General features: G+C 37.2%; 1 protein-coding gene across 28 annotated transcripts in view; it reads left to right on the forward strand.

Moving 5' to 3' along the window:
• Window positions 1-17,711, forward strand: part of ECT2 (epithelial cell transforming 2) — a 108,169-nt gene that overhangs the window by 6,137 nt on the left and 84,321 nt on the right. For 9 of the 28 annotated variants that reach the window (XR_011429027.1, XR_011429026.1, XR_011429034.1 and 6 more), the window contains one exon: window positions 770-944. The exons of 16 other annotated variants lie outside the window; for them this stretch is intronic. The gene's annotated coding sequence lies outside the window, so the exon portion shown is untranslated. Of the gene's footprint in view, window positions 1-769; window positions 945-7,378; window positions 7,762-17,711 lie in introns of those variants that run through there. 3 more of the 28 variants (XM_023623319.2, XM_070243259.1, XR_011429033.1) reach the window with 2 other exon arrangements.

Consider the following 17,711-nt stretch of genomic DNA (forward strand, 5'->3'; position numbering starts at 1 on the left):
TCCTGGATGCTGCACCCACACTGGGCTTCATTTCAGTAGTCAGATATACTTAGGCTCTTCTGCCCCAGTCTTTACACAGGTCACTCTGTGCTGTTTCCTCTACCTGGCACTCGCTGCCCCCTACTTTTCATTCTAGTTGGCCCATTTTTATTATTTAGGTATCTGCTGAAATGTCACTTTCTCAGAGTGACAATATTTTATAAAGTTCAACATTTAGTATGTCTGGGCCTTGAAGCTTATCATGGAAGCACCTTCTGTAACTGCTAACTGACCAATGAGCAGTAGGAGTCAGTTTTCTCACAAAGCCAATTCAAATGACTTGCCTCTGGGTAAAGATGGAGATGAGTTAGATGGAAAGAGTTATGTTATTGGGTAGCTGTACCCTGAAAGAATCTGTTTTAAAGTAATTTTCAATATTTCTGAAAGTACTAAAATGATTTTCTTATTTCAGAATCTTGGTTCAGAAAGATTATTAAACATTTACCTGCTTAGTAGGGTTCTGGTTAAGTATCTTTTCTCCATTTTTCCATTTTTTCAGATTTTCAGACTGATGCAAACAACTATGGCTAACATATTTAAGACTTATATTCCTATAATCCCCGAGAAAATGATTTTATAGTTTTTGATATAAAGTGGCTCCTTCCATTTTATGTGTGCATTCAAGAACCAGATATCTTTTCACGGTCTATTATAAAACTGTATCGAGGAATTGATTAATATTCAAGGTTATATAATATCACAATATGTTACAATTACCTTATTATTGCAGACATTTACCAGTGGCCTACTAAATACTGAACACCGTATCATGCTTGGGAATGGGACAGAATCCTGGCATGGAAGGAGTTCTCAGTCTAGGAGAAAGAAAATAGTCAACAGGAAAATAAATAGAAGAAAACTTGCTAAGTACTATAGTGGACGTGTAGAAAGAATAGTCTTCAAAGGTGAGTAAAAGCACATCAGACAGACAAGGGGAGAAGGGCCTATGCCAGCCCACTGCTCAATCGAAGGTCTGGGTGCTCAAGACTCTTACTTTCAGGAGCAACTTCTATTGATTTTATGAATGATGTAAAATAATAAAATTTATCAGCAGAAGTTTCAGGTCTGTTCTTAACTGAGCTACTGGTGGAACCAGAGTTAGTGATTTACAATCAGAATTTATTTTACCGATTTAGTTGGATTTATGTAAATCAATGCTAGGATAATTAGTCCACGCTGCTCAGGAATAAATGATTTACATTGATAAAATGTGCTTTGCAAAAATTAATCATTAAAAATGTCCACTGGCCTGGGGCTGGCCCCGTGGCCGAGTGGTTAAGTTGGCGCGCTCTGCTGCAGGTGGCCCAGTGTTTCGTTGGTTCGAATCCTGGGTGTGGACATGGCACTGCTCATCAAACCACGCCGAGGCGGTGTCCCACATACCACAACTGGAAGGACCCACAACGAAGAACATACATCTACGTACCGGGGGGCCTTGGGGAGAAAAAGGAAAAAATAAAATCTTTAAAAAAAAAAAGTATCCACTGGCCTAAGTTCTTAGGCCAAGTAGTCAGGATGACATTTAAATTTTAGCAACTAGGTGTATTAAAAATAAATCAAGTGAGTTATTTATTCAGTCAAATTCCTCTACTGCATCTTGGTTTTTAAATACTTATCTTGAAAAAAACAATTATTGGTTAGTTCTATTGGATATTTACTTTTGTTAGGTTGCTAGTGTATTCCCAGAAAGTTACTCTTTTTAAAAATTTGAGCCCCAAATTAAAGTTATTACCTCCTCCAATGCCTGCCCTTAGCCCTGTATCCAGGTCACAACTCACTTCTAGGCACATAGCCGTAGTTCAATCGATATGTATAGCTGATAAAGTCTAATATTTAGATCTGAAAGGCTGACAATGTGAAAAGAGATCATTCCCTCTCCTCCACAGCTAAATATAATCAGGTAAAGAATTGTACATAACAGAATATCTAAAAAAAACAAGTTTACTAAATTCAAATCTGCTTTTCATGTATGTAAAATTTTGAAAAGCAATCCAAAACTTTGATTAGCCCCTCTTAAATGTTTATCCCTGTGTTTGATTTTTTTCCATCTTATTGAGGTATAATTGACATATTACATTGTATAGGTTTAAGGTGTACAATGTATCGATTTGACACACTTAAATATTGCAAAATGATTACCCTCACAGCATTAGCTAACACCTCCATCACGTCACATAATTACCTTTTCTTTTTTGTGCTGAGAACATTTAAGATCTACTCTCTTAGCAACTTTCAAGTAGATAATACAGTATTATTAACTGCAGTCACCACACTGTACATAAGATCCCCAGAACTTATTCATCTTATAACTGGAAGTTTGTACCCTTTGGCCAACATCTTCCCAATTCCACTAACCCCAGCCCCTGGCGACCACCATTTTACTCTCTATCTCTATGAGTTTGGTTTTTTTTAGATTCCACGTATGAGTGATGTAATACAATATTTGTCTTTCTCTGTCTAACTTAAAACTGGAAGTTCGTATCCTCTCCCTATTTCCCTTACCCTGCAGCCCCAGGCAACCACTTTTCTACTCTCTGTTTCTGTTTGCCTTTTTTTTTTTTTTTTCAGGTTCTACATATAAGTGATATCATGCAGTATTTGTCTTACTCTGTCTGGCTTATTTCACGTGGCATAATGTGTCCTCAAGGTCCATCCATGTTGTCGCAAATGGCAGGATTTCCTTCTTTCTTGTGGTTGAATAATGCCTCATTGTGTGTGTGTGTATACATACCATATCTTCTTTATTCACACATCTGTTGATGGACACTTAGATTGTTTCCATATCTTGACTATTATGAATACTGCTGCAATGAACTTGGGAATGTAGTTATCTCTTTGATAGTCTGCTTGCATTTCCTTTAGATATATACCCAGGAGTGGGATTACTAGATCATATACTAGTTCTATTTTTAATTTTTTGAGGAACCTCCATACTGTTTTCCATAGTGGCTGCACCAATTTACATTCCCACCAACAGTGCACAAGGGTTTCCTTTTCTCTGCATCCTCCCAACACTTGTTATCTCTTGTCTTTGATGATAGCCATTCTAACAGGTGGGAGGTGATTTCTCATTGTGGTTTTGATTTGCATTTCCCTGATGGTTAGTGATGTTGAAGACCTTGTCACATATTTGTTGGCCCATTGTATGTCTTCTTTGGAAAAATGTCTATTCAGTTCCTCTGCCCATTTTTTAATAGTATTTTTTGTTTTGCTTTGTTTTGTTTTGTTTTTGCTCTTGAGTTGTATGAGTTCTTTATATATTTTGGATATTAACCCCTTATCAGATATATCATTTGCAAATATTTTCTCCCATTCGGTAGGTTGCCTTTTCATTTTGTTGATTATTTCATTTGCTGTGCAGAAGCTTTTTGGTTTGATGTAGTCCTGCTTATTAATTTTTACTGTTGTTGCTTGTGCTTTTGGAGTCATATCCAGAAATCATTGCCAAGACCAATGTCAAGCAGATTTTTCTCTATGTTTTCTTCTAGGAGGTTTATGGTTTCAGGTCTTATTTTTAAGTCTTAAATCCATGTTAAGTTAATTTTTGTGAGCGATGTAAGATAAGGCTCCAATTTCATTATTCTGCATGTTGATACCCAGTTTTCCCAACACCATTTATTGAAGAGACTGTCCTTTCCTCATTGAGTATTCTTGGCTCCTTTGTTAAATATTAGTAGATCTTATATGTGAGGGTTTATTTCCAGCTCTTTGTAGCATCCTTATCTGGCTTTAATATCAGGGTAATGCTGACCTTGTAAAGTGAGTTTAGGAGTGTTCCCTCCTCTTTGATTTTTGGAAGACTTTGAGAAGGATTTGCATTAATTCTTTAAACGTTTGGTAGAATTCTCCAGGGAAATCATCTGGTTCTGGGCCTTTCTTTGTTGAGAGGTTTTTGATTACTGTTCCAATCCCATTGCATGTTATTGTCTGTTCAGATTTTCTATTCTTTATGAATCAGTACTGGTAGTTTGTATATGTCTAGGAATTTATCCATTTCTTCTAGGTTATCCAATTTGTTGGTATATAATTGTTCGTAAGTAGTCTCTTATCATCCTTTGTATTTCTGTGGTATCTGTTGTAATATCTCCTCTTTTATTTCTGATTTTATTTATTTGAATCCTCTTTTTTCTTAGTCTAGCTAGAGGTTTGTCAATTTTGTTTTGCTTTTAAAAAAAAAACATCTCTTAGTTTCTTTGATCTTTTCTATTGTCTTTTTGGTCTTTGTTTTATTTATTTCTGCTCTGAACTTTGTTATTCCCTTCCTTCTGCTAACTTTGGGCTTAGTTTGTTTTTTCCTAGTTCGTTGAGATATAGAGTTAAATTTTTTATTTGAGATCTTTCTTTTTCTTAACATAGGTGTTTATCACTATAAATTTCTCTCTTAGAACTGCTTTTGCACCATCTCACAGGTTCTGGTATGTTGTGTTTTCATTTTCATTTGCTTCAGGATATTTTTTTATTTCCCTTTTGATTTCTTCCATGGCTCATTGGTGGTTCAGCAGTATGTTGTTCAATTTTCACATATTTGTGAATTTTCTAGCTTTCCTCCTGTCATCTATTTCTAGTTTCATACCATTGTGGTTGGAAAAGATACTTGATATGATTTCAATCTTCTTACATTTGCTAAGACTTGTTTTGTGACCTATCACATGATTTATCCTGGAGAATGTTCCATATACACTTGAGAAGGATGTGTATTCTGCTTCTATTGGATGAAATGTTCTGTATATGTCTGTTAGGTCCATTATTCTAAGGCATGCTTCAAGTCATATGATTCCTTGTTGATTTTCTGTCTAGATGATCTATCCGTTTTTGAAAGTGGAGTATTGATGACCTCTACTTTTATTGTGTTGTCTATTTTTCCCTTCAGATCTGTTACTATTTGCTTAATATATTTAGGTGCTCCAATGTTGGATCCATATATATTTTTGACTGTTATATCTTCCTGATAAATTGACTCCTTTATCATTAGATAATGACCTTCTTTGTCTCTTGCTACCATTTTTGGCTTAAAGTGTATTTTGTCTTATGTAAGTATAGCTACCCCTGCTCTCTTTTGATTTCCACTTGCGTGGAATATCTTTTTCCATCCCTTCACTTTAAGACTATGTGTGTCCTTAAAACTAAAGTTACTCTTGTAGGCCGTATTTAGTTGGATCTTGTTTTTTTAATTCATCCAGTCACTCAGTGTCTTTTGATTGAATAATTCAATCCATTTACATTTAGAGTAATTATTAATAGGGAAGGATTTACTAATGTCATATTATTAATTGTTTTCAGGCCGTTTTGTAGTTGCCTTGATCTGTTCTTCCTCTCTTGCTGCCTTCCTTTGTGAATTAATGGTTTTCTGTATTGGTATGCTTTGATTCTCTTCTCTTTCTCATTTGTGAATCTACTGTAGGTTTTTGCTTCATGGTTACCATGAGGCTTACATAAAACATCTTATAGATATACAGTCTATTTTACGCTGGTAACAACTTAACTTTGATTGCATACAAAATCTCTACCCTTTTATTCCCACCGTTTTACATTTTTTAAAAAATTTTTCCTTTTTCTACCCAAAGCCCCCCAGTACATAGTTGTGCATTTTTAGTTGTGGGTCCTTCTAGTTGCGGCATGTGGGATGCCGCCTCAGCGTGGCTTGATGAGCGGTGCCATGTCCGTGCCGAAGATTCGAACAAGCGAAACCCTGTACCACTGAAGCAGAGCACGCGAACTTAACCACTAGGCCACAGGGCTGGCCCCCCTTTTACATTTTTGATGTCACAATTTACCTCTTTTTATATTGTGTATTCATTAACGAATTATTATAGCTACAGTTATTTTTAATATTCTTGTCCTTTAACCTTTATCCTAAAGTTAAGTGGTTAATATTCCACCATATTACAGTATTATAACATTCTGAATTTGACTATATACTTACCTTTACCAATGTATTGTATATTTTCATGTTACTAATTAGCATCCTTTCATTTCAGCATGAAGAACTCCTTTTGGCATTTCTTGTAAGGCAGGTCTAGTAGTGATAAATTCCCTCAGCTTTTGTTTGTCTGGGAAAGTATTTATCTAACTTCATTTCTGAAGGACAGCTTTTCCAGGTAGTGTACTCTTGATTAGTGGGTTTTTATTCTTTCAGCACTTTGAATATATCACCTTCCTCTCTCCTGGCCTGTAAGGGGTCTGCTGAGAAATCCACCGATAACCTTTTGAAGGTTCCTTTGTATCTTATAAGCTTTTTTGTTTTTTATCTTGCTACTTTAAAGATTTTCTCCTTGTCTTTGATTTTTGACAGTTTTATTCTAATGTATCCTGGAGAGGATCTCTTTAAGTTGATTTTGTTTACTGACCTATGAGCTTCATGAGCCTGGATATCCAAATCTCTCCCCAGATTTGGGAAGTTCTCAGCCATTATTTTTTTTTAAATTTTTATTTATTTATTTTTAATTTTTTTAATTTTTAATTTTTATTCTTTTGAGGAAGATTAGCCCTGAGTTAACTACTGCCAATCCTCCTCTTTTTGCCGAGGAAGACTGGCCCTGAGCTAACATCCGTGCCCATCTTCCTCTACTTTATATGTGGGATGTCTACCACAGCATGGCTTTTGCCAAGCAGTGCCATGTCTGCACCCGGGATCCGAACCGGCGAACCCCAGGCCGCCGAGAAGCAGAGCGTGCGAACTTAACTGCTGCGCCACTGGGCTGGCCCTCCATTATTTCTTTAAATAAGCTTTCTGCCCCCTTCTCCTTCTCTTTTCCTTCTGAAACAGTAATGATTACAAATTGGTCTTTTTGATGGTATACCATAACTCATGTAGGCTTTCTTTACTCTTTTTCATTTTTTTCCTTTGTTCTCCTCTGACTGGATAATTTCAAAGTTCCTGTCGTCGATCTCACTGATTCTTTCTTCTGCTGGATCCAGTCTGCTCTTGATGTTCTCTATTGCACTTATTTCGTTTATTGTATTGTTCAGCTCCAGAATTTTGCTTTGCTTCCTCTTATGATTTCTATCTCTTTGTTAAACATTTCATTTTATCCGTGTATTGTTTTCTTGATTTTGTTGAATTGTCTTTCTGTGTTTTCATGTAGTTCATTGAGTTTCCTTAAAACCGTTATTTAGAGTTCTTTATCTGAGATCTCCACGTCTTTGTGTTTGGTTACTGGAAGACTATTGTGATTTTTTGGCGGTATTGTGTTTCATTGATTTTTCAATGTTTCCTGGAGTTTTGCACTGCATTTTGCAAATGTGAGTGTGTTCACATTTGAAGTAGTAGTCACTTCCTCCGGTCATTACTGACTGCCCACTCTGATGCATCCAAAATCATATTTTTTTGCTCTAACAGAGTACTGGGACTTCTCCTCTGGAGATCTAGACTTCAACAAAGGTTCTTTGAATGATTGTCTAACTCAGTGTTCTCTCGGGACTCCTGGACCTTGACCAAGAGAGACTGGAGATAGTTCATGGGCCACTGCAGGATCCACAGCTAGAAATGAAGTCTGTCTGCCTATTACCCCATGCAGGGGTGGGCTAGACTCCTCCTAGGTCCCTCGACACCTGGTGCTGGACCTGTAGCTCCCTCAAAGGCACTTTTGTCTGGATGGATACCAGAATTTTGTTATTGGGAGAGGAGAGACAAAAACAAGGGCTGTCTTATGCCACCATCATGCTGATGACTTCCTCCACTCTTTTATTTTTTAACTCCTTAATGTTACCAGGAATTAAAAGGTAAGACAAAAATCTTTAAAGTGTGTAGGATTTCATTATTTGCATGTGAATGTGTGTCATTAAATGGAATCTTTTACAATTAATTCAGCAAGTTGTAATTTTAAGGCTCCTGGGAAATGAGTCAACTATTACAGCATTATATCATGTGAGCACTGTTTTAGGATTTTTGCTCCTAGAGTTTGTAACTCAGGTATGATAATTTGCTACACATAGTAAAAAATAATATGGAAGACTTTTGATACATTTGTTTGAACATTTAAACTTTCTATTATTTTACAGTTTTTATCAATATAAAAATGCACTGATAAAAATTAGTGGATTAGTACATTTTAACAACGTTTATATCAATGTAGCAGAAAATACACCTAGTAAAGAAACACATAGGAAAATATTTAACTTTGCCAAGAGTCAAGGAATGTGAAATAATTTTCAGGGCCCTGTTTTACTCCAAAAAATTATAAAGAGGGAATAGATCATACAGATGTTAAGGAAGGTAGGTAAACAGACAGTACCCTGTTTCCTTTTATAAATGATGCTATAATATGAATCTTTATGTAGAAAACAAATTCTTTAATAAATATTAGTCATTTAAAATTTTTTTTTTAAAGACAGTTTTGAATCCTTTTTTTTTTTTTTAAAGATTTTATTTTTTCCTTTTTCTCCCCAAAGCACCCCGGTACATAGTTGTGTATTCTTCGTTGTGGGTTCTTCTAGTTGTGGCATGTGGGACGCTGCCTCAGCGTGGTCTGATGAGCAGTGCCATGTCTGCGCCCAGGATTCGAACTAACGAAACACTGGGCCACCTGCAGCGGAGTGCACGAACTTAACCACTCGGCCACGGGGCCAGCCCCGATTTAAAATTTTTTTAAAACATCTTTCTAACTATGTAAATGGTTTCTTATAAGAAAATATTTATTTTAAAATAAACATATAAATGAGTTTCTTCTACATATTAAAATAAGTAAATATTATATCTAAATGTAAATATAGCACATAGCCCTTAAAATAATTTTAAAAACAGGATACTACCACAAAAACTGATTGGGTTATAATAAGTGAATATACATTATGACACAAATTATGTTTAAAACAACACAAAAAAGTTTAAATACAACAAGTGGAGGTAAATATACCCAAACCTCAAATGCATTTGTGTTTGTGCAGTGGAACTATGAATAATTGTATTTTGTTTTTAGTACTTTGAATTTTTAAATTTCCTTCTTTCATTACTCTATAATAATGTTTTAAAAATACCTTAGAAGGGCCTGCCTGGTGATGTGGCAGTTAACTGTGCACATTCCGCTTCGGCAGCCCGGGGTTCGCTGGTTTGGATCCCGGGTGTGGACATGGCACCGCTTGGCAAGCCATGCTGTGGTAGGCGTCCCACATATAAAGCGGAGGAAGATGGGCACGGATGTTAGCTCAGGGCCAGTCTTCCTCAGCAAAAAGCGGAGGATTGGCAGCAGATGTTAGCTCAGGGCTAATCTTCCTCAAAAAAAAAAAAAGAAAGAAAGGAAACAGAGGACTTAAACCCAATGCTCTAATAACAAATCCTGTTTTCTTAAAAACATAGTCATCCTCTAAATCCCTTCTTTAGGTGATGCTGAGGAAGTGGGGAGGAAATTAGTAATCTAAATGATAAACAAAGTAATTGTAATTTCATTTATATTTTTCCAGTGAAAGAGCATATGTACATTTTTTTCTTCAAACTTTCTCTCTTGAGGTTAGAATGAGTAACTTCTCTATTCTTCTTTCACAAATCAAAAATAATATTTTTTAAAGCCCTAGTTTTTTCAGATTTGTAACCCTTCAAACCAGAAACACAGCTATAATATTTAGCGGTAGAATTTTTAGGCATCATGCATTGTGTGCAAGAAAGGGATGAGGGTAGAGAAATATTCTGATTGCCCGAGAAATTACATGTACCCTAACTAAATTAAAGTCAGGATCTTTATTGGAAATACCTCTCTTGGAAATGCTAAGGGTATAGATCATAACAGCCTTACAAGATAATGATATGAAGTATTTTATTTTTTAGACTTCAGTTTCTCTCTCTGTATAAAAAGTAGGAAATATAAATTTCCAGTGAGGTTGATTATTATCCTACTATCATTCTTAGGCATGACTTTTGCTTGGTCTCATTCATATATTCATTCTTTCACTTATTTATTTAAACAATAGTGTTTGTATTACTATGCTAGATTTGGGGATATAAAGGGAAAAAAAGAACATACAATGTGGTGTGAGAGGTATAGTCTAGTGATAAAAAGTACCACTCCCTCAGTTAATATTAAAATTCATAATATATAAGGTTAATTCTCCCATGTCTTTATTTCAGTTCTTAGACAAAGCATTGTTGGGTCTGTGTTGATTGCTTATCACCCACTGCATTGAAAGAATATTTACTCACTTATGACAGACTTTTGGGACCCCTCTCCCTGGTCTAACAGGCAAATCTAGCAAGCCAACTGCATAGGCTTTAGGTCAATAGAGTAAAATCCACGCTGTGCTATGAAGCAGCCGTGCAGGCCATCTCAGCCTGTGTCAAATGACCTTGCAACCCTACACCTCATGACTGGAGACACCAGCTGGACAGATCCATAGCAATAAGAGATAAAGGGGTACCTCGCTCTCATATTTCCCAGCTGCATTTCTTAGAGATTGAGGGAATAATTAACAACACTGGTCCTTGCCTCCCTCCACACAAAGACATCATCGGCGTCTCTGAACTTGTTTGATGTATAACCGAGAAATTGTTGTTTATGTTACCTTCAGTGTATGATCTAGCTCAGATGTACTCTAGCCCCTTTTATTTGATAAACATGAAGTCTAGTTGTAAGTTTGTTTCTTTCCCTCTTCCCCGCACGTGCACTGTTTTGTGAAAGAGATATAAGCTGCACTTTAACCCAACACCCTGCGGAGCAGTTCCTCCGAATACTCTTTTGAACTGTTTTCCCAGGGTTTGAACTCCTCATGCTGATTATTGAATAAACTCCTTCACTAATATCACCTAGACTCCTTTTTTTTAATTTTTTTCCTTTTTCTCCCCAAAGCCCCCCAGTACATAGTTGTATATTCTTTGCTGTGGGTCCTTCTAGTTGTGGTATGTGGGACGCTGCCTGAGCGTGGTTTGATGAGCAGTGCCATGTCCACGCCCAGGATTTGAACCAACGAAACACTGGGCCGCCTGCAGCAGAGCACATGTACTTAACCACTCGGACATGGGGCCAGCCCCCACCTAGACTCTTTATTTCAGTCAACACGCTAAAACTAAAGTATGCCAAATATGGATGCATTTTATACATACGTTCATTTAGACGCTGGTGACTAAAGGGATTTTGTAAACACTTAAATATTCCATTGCTATTCGCTACAGTTTTTACTAGCATGATGCTTTTTAAAAATTTTTTAAGGGTTAGAAATACTTGATTTCGGAAAAATATTAAATTTAGCTCATGCTCTAACTGTGTTAAGAAGTCCTAGTTACATATAGAAGCTGTGATGGTAAGGCAATAATACTGATTTCACAATAACAAATGAAAACCTCAAACACTTCAAAGCGTAGTGCATTAAAGACTAACTTGCAATTCAGTTAAATCTGACAAAAATATATTGCATGCATTATGCTGGAGGGTGGTGGAGGGGGATAGCAGATAGGGACAGTAAGCTTACCAGCTTGTGACTTTCCTGCCTTTAAAGACGGGACACACTTGTCCAGCTCAGAATAATACACTATAGGAAGCAAAACACAAGAATAATACACTGTGAGAAGTGCGACTGCACACAGAGGTGGGAGCAATTAGTCCATCCAGTTAGAGGTTAAGTGGAGGAAGCATCACAGAAATGGTGATATTTGCTTTGAGCCTGAAGAAGCAAAAAGGATTTAACCAGGCACAGCAGTGGGGAAAGAGAAAATGTTCCACCAGAAAAATCAGAAGCTATGAGGTTTCCTTAGAAATCCTTTCTTACAACTGCCTGCCTCCTGGTAGATTAATATCTCATTACTCAAAATTATGTTTTTAAACACCTCTGGAGATTTGACAACTTGCTTTCAGGTGTAATCAATCAAACAGAAAAACTCTTCTCTCTCTTAAGACTAAACCAAAATCTCCCATTGATTCAGTTTAATCTTGTTAGTACAAATGTTCAATCTTGTATGCTTTCAGATGCTAAACAAGTAATTATCATTTTCTTTCTAAATGCAAGCCCCTCATAAACTTGAGGATAGTAACTTGAGGTGCTGCAAAGCTATAATTGATCCAAAGCGTGCATATATACTTTCCTCAGAGTAGAATACCCAGCCCCAGTCGGATCCTGGCGCTCCAGTGCACAATTCAGGGTAGGGAAGGGGGCAGTAAATACATCATGAAGGACCTTGATTCTTAAGGTATAGCTTTGAGCTTTATCTTGACCTGAGGGCTTGGGAAGCCATTGAAATAGTCTAATGGAAGGTGGGTAACATAATCAGATCTACACTTTTAAAGAGATTATTCTGATGGTGTATGCCTGCGGTAGTGGGTGGAGCAAGATGAAAGTCAGGATGTCAGGCTGGAAGTGATGATCTGGGTGAGAAGAGCTGACACCCTGAATAAGATTGCAGCAGAAGAGGTGGAAATTACTGGACAGATTTTAGAGGTGTATGATACACAGGATTGCTGGGCTATTACAATTTGGGGAAAGGGAGGAGTGGAAGATGACTCTGTTTCTGGAGTCAGAGGCAATTGGTAGATGGCACCACTCGCTTAAAAAATACAGCAGAAGAAGGTCTGTGTAAGATAGTATTGAGTTCAGTTTGGGGCTTATTGATGTTCGAGAACCCACGAGACTTCCAAAGGGAGAATCTGGTAGGCAGTTCAGTGTATGGGTGTGGATCTCAGGAGAGAGAACTTAGCTGGTCATGTAAATTTGATTATTTAAAACATTAACAGGAAGAAAAGTCAGGAAAACAGAGAGAGGGTTGAACACAGAACTAACAATATTTAAACAGTAGACAGAAGAAGAGGAAGCCACATAAAAGTCCTGGCCTGCAGCGTTGTGTCCTCATTTTTCTCTTTATATATCTGCTAATATATTCCCATATCATAATTATTTTTTAAAAGGTATGCAACATTAGTCACTCATTTAGAAAACAACTACCAGTTATTTTATTTTGTGTTGTTTTGAACTATGTCTGGAGAGTCCTTATTTTAGAGCGTTATTGTTGAAAATTGAATTATATACTGTACTTTTGCTTTTCTCGTATTGAACCTGATCCTACCTTGCTGATTACTTTTTGTAAGGTCTTGAAGTAATTTAAAATTCTCATTCTATCCGCTAGGGAAAGAGAGATTTTGTATCTTTTATTCACTGCTGTATCCCCAGTGCCTAGAACAATGCCTGGCACATAGTAGGTGCTTAGCAAATATTTTGAACGCGTGAATATTATGAAGCATTGGTAAATTCACTCTATATTTTCTTCAAATTTAATGACAGCTGTCATTTATACAGATTATTGATAAACATATTTAGAGAAATTATAGTTTCAGCGAATAAAAAGGAAAAAAAGAGGGAGAATAACAAGAAAAGTAGGGGACAGAGAGGAATCTTGGAGGGGAAAAGAATAAAAAGGAAATTTTTAAACTATTTAACTTCCCAGAAATACTCACTTTATGCCATATTGTTTAAAAGGTGAATCATCTGAATCTTCCTATGCCATCTTGGGGGCATATGAATGGGACACTATTCCAAAGAAAACTTGCATGAGCATCATAGTGGGCATTTGGTATATCTGTGGCCTCCTGGACTCTTTTGAACACTCTGTAAATGTTGGTAATTTCCCAACTTGTGAATCCCAGGTCTGTAAGCTAGAAGCTATAGTTGTCACCTTCCCAGTCTCTCTCACATCTCAGTCACCCAGCATGTGCCCTAGATTCTGCCATTAGCGGTACTCATGGAATGCCTATTACCCAAAAAAAAGTCATGAGGAACGAGGTGTTGTGCAATCTGGCTGGGAGGCACGGAGCTCTCAGGGGCTTCAGAGGCAAAGGCTGGTAGTAGTGTCCATGCTCATTGTTCACAGAGGCATTGTGGACAGTCTCATCGTAGCTTTGGGTTCTAATTCCAAGCAGCTTTAGCCTCTCAGAATGATTGGGCCTTTTCTGTTGAATCTACCTAGAGTGAGTTGGTTCTGTTGTTTGTAACTGAAAGCCCCAAAATAACCATTTACACAATAAACTCACAATTATGATGATTTTTTAATATTTTGTAAACTCAGCTCATTAACATATGTGAATTCCTGAAGGTGGAGGCTAGTCAGTGGTGTACAGCCATTGGATACACAGGAATTACAACTTAGCTGCATTTGCTCCTTCTGCCTCTTTCTCTCCATCTACAGGTCCACACCACTGCATTTCCAGAATTAAATTAATGAATGCCCAAAATAAAAATATACACTGAACCTGATATATATTTTTGCCTATGTTTTCCAAGAAGACAAAATAAACACGATGCTGAGTTATTTCTAAAAACTCATAGAATTGCAGCATAGAGTTGTGAAAGGCAGCTAGGGGGATGGGAAAGAGCACTGGCATTGAGTCCTAGTTCAATTATGGACCAACCATGGGATCCTGGGCCTCTTTGACCTAATTTCCTCCTCTGTAAATGGTGGAGTTGTACTAATAATCATAACTATTATTTACCGAGCACATGCTTTGCAGGTCACTGCTGAAAGAGAGATAAGTAATATTACTACCTCAGGCTAAGAGAGGAGATATGAGAGGTTGCATAAGAAAGCCACACAATTAGGCGATGGCAAAGCTGGACTATACACTCAAATATGTTACCAAAGCTTCGCTCCTTGATCTCCATTACTTGATCTCTTGTGTTTCTTTCAGCTATAACACTTTTAATAAATTTGTATTCATTTGTAAATCTAGATAAGAACTGCAAGGAAGATGTAAGCTGACTTTTACAAGAAACACTGTGCATTTTGACTTTTAAGCTGTGTAAGGTAGTCTAGGTTTCTTGGTAGGCTTAATAGCCTGTTCCTTCTTGTTGCAACTGACCCAGAAAGAGAAAGAATCATGAGGCTGTCTGCCATAGGAACAATCCTTGAGTAATGATGAATGTGTGTTTGGAATGGCACAACGAAAAGGCTGAGATCCTTGGGTGGAGCCTGCACCAGCAGGAGGGACCCTTAAGCACAGTAGTTGCTGTAGCAGCAGCTTTGAAGTAGAATTGAAATCCTGGGGCCGGCCCCGTGGCCCAGTGGTTAAGTTCGCGTGTTCCGCTTTGGTGGCCCAGGATTTCGCTAGTTTGGATCCTGGGTGTGGACATGGCACCGCTCATCAGGCCACAGCGAGGTGGAATCCCATATGCCACAGCTAGAAGGACCCATAACTAAAAAGATATACAACTATATACTGGGGGGATTTGGGGAGAAAAAAGTAGGAAAAAAAAAGGAATTGAAATCCTTGGTAGTTATAGAACAGCAAGAATAGGACTGGCACCTGCAGAGAGGTCCCAGCATTGTCACCATTGTTGATAGTAATGTCATCGTCATCATCTTCATCAGGACACCTATTGAGTGTTTCTATGCACCAGGCAGTGTTCTAAGTATTTTATATACACTCTTTTGTTTAATCGTTTTTTAGTTAATATATTTCCACTTTTACTGTAGACAAATATATATATATTCATGAAAACAGTCTCATACAATATAAAGTTTTATCACCTACTTTTATAACTTCATATATTATGAATAGCTTCTCTTATCTTTGAAAACAGAGTTTCTCAAACTGTCTGTAAAGGACCAGGTTTTTTTCAATCCTTTCAGACCAATATTTTCGCTAAGTTACTCTGATCATGCACCTGGACACAGCAATGTTAAATTGCTATTAAAGTTTCTAAATGCTCACTTGCAGTTTCTGTACTTATTGTGAATTGATAAAAGTTTATAGACTGGTTCTAATCTACAACTCACACTTCGAGTATCACTGTTTTAAAACACCTAAAATTATTGTGTAGGATTAAGAAAAACCAATTTGATAACCAACCCTGTTGGGGATATAAAATAGCACTGTGCAACGGCGGTCGCTCCATTCAGTGCCTCTACTAATTTTGCTGCCCTGAGAAACAAGGCAAGCGCTGCTGTAAGCATGCTATACCCTGTTGTAAAATCAATTCCCCGTAGCGTGCTACTGATGATAGAAACTTGCAGTTCAACCTAACTTTATGTTATTCTCCTACATCTAATCAGTCACCGGCAAGTCTTCAGTTTTGTTTACCCTGCCTCTCACATTTTCCTGCTTTTTTTTTTTTTTTTGGCTATCATCCTTCTTCATCACCATAGAATCATGATTCCTGGTCTATTCAAAAGGCCATCTTAACAGTCTCCTTGCCATCAGCATCTGATTCCTTCTCTTTCTCTCTTCCCTCGTTTAGGAAATGAAGAGAACAGAGATTGATTTTAAGATGTTCTCTAGCCCTAATATTCATGATTTATCCCCTGCTTTTCTTATTGATTCTGACTCCGCTCTGCCCAAAATACCTTAACCTAAATTTTACATTAGAGTCTTTGCCACAAAAAATAAGTATGAAAAGGAAGTACATTCTGGAGATCAGCAGATAGGATTTGAAAGGTTCAACCAGGCCCAATATGCTGACAAGGCACAATCTGTAACCTTGTCTACCCTGAACTGATGTTTTTTGTTTCCTTTGTTTGGTACTATAACCTTCAAGGTAATTAATATTTCTGTAACCCTAGGAAGGCAACTTCTAAGATGAATGAGAAATAATAATGAGGATAGTGTAGAAATAATGAAAAGCATAAATTTAAATCCATAGTATTAATACTTTTTTAACTGATTGAAGTATAAAAGTAGTAATCAGTTTTGTAATAAGTATAATTTGTGTTTTTTAGTTTGATAAATGTATATATAATATTTAAGAAAATCTGATATATTAGCCTTGTGATTTTTAACTAATAAATTATGAAATTTGATTACATGTCTCATGGTTTCATTAAGTAAGTAATCAATGTTTAAATTTAATTTGTTTTGATTTAGTATCTCATAATAACTCGTTTAAATAATTAGTGTAGTAAATTAGCATTAAATAAAGCACATGTAGGAGTGAAAGTTCCTTCCCGTGAAGAGCTCCATGACATTGAGGACTCATTAGCACTCCCCTCTTTGCCCTCAAAGAAGTAAGCCATTTTGTGTTTTGGAAGCATTGGAGGGAGGAAGAGGAGGAAGAAGACACAGACTAGTCCTTTGAGGTGAAGGTGGATTCTAGCCTGACTTCCAGTGTATTTTTCCTGAAGCATGGTGGAGGCACTTCTGAGAGTGATGAAGATCTCAAACCCACTCCAATGCAGGACTCTAGGAGAAGGAAGAAACAGGGGCAGCTGCTGAGTAGGAGCAGCCTGAGGATGCTTGGAGGCTGAACACTAAGTGTCCTGATTTTGGGGAATAAGAGATACTCTTGTTTAAGCATACCATGAAAGGAGTAGAGGTGGCTGCCTGCAAATAATTTATGCAGGCATCGTTAATTAACATCTTAGTAGAGGAAGATGGGCATGGATGTTAGCTCAGGGCCAGTCTTCCTCAGCAAAAAGAGGAGGATTGGCAGCAGTTAGCTCAAGGCTAATCTTCCTCCAAAAAAAAAAAAAATCTCAGAGGTGATTAAAATGGACTGAATCCTTTGCCCCCAATTTTTTGGATTGTATATGATGACCTAGATTGTTTATGATCCCAGAGAAGGGGTGGAGCCTGTCTGCCCTATCCTCATTCTCCTATATAATCAGCTAAACAAAGTGGATTAAATTTCCCACCAGTGCTGTTGAGTAGCAAGCTTCGGCAGATGTATCTAATTTAGAAAACTAAAGAGAATGATGTTTTTTGGACCCAGTACGCTGGAGCAGATTCACATTCTTTACAAAAGTAGTGGAGCTTGGTACAATTTCATTCAGC

The sequence above is a fragment of the Equus caballus genome, chromosome 19, assembly GCF_041296265.1.
Source record: "Equus caballus isolate H_3958 breed thoroughbred chromosome 19, TB-T2T, whole genome shotgun sequence".
In the NCBI taxonomy this organism is placed as follows: domain Eukaryota; kingdom Metazoa; phylum Chordata; class Mammalia; order Perissodactyla; family Equidae; genus Equus; species Equus caballus.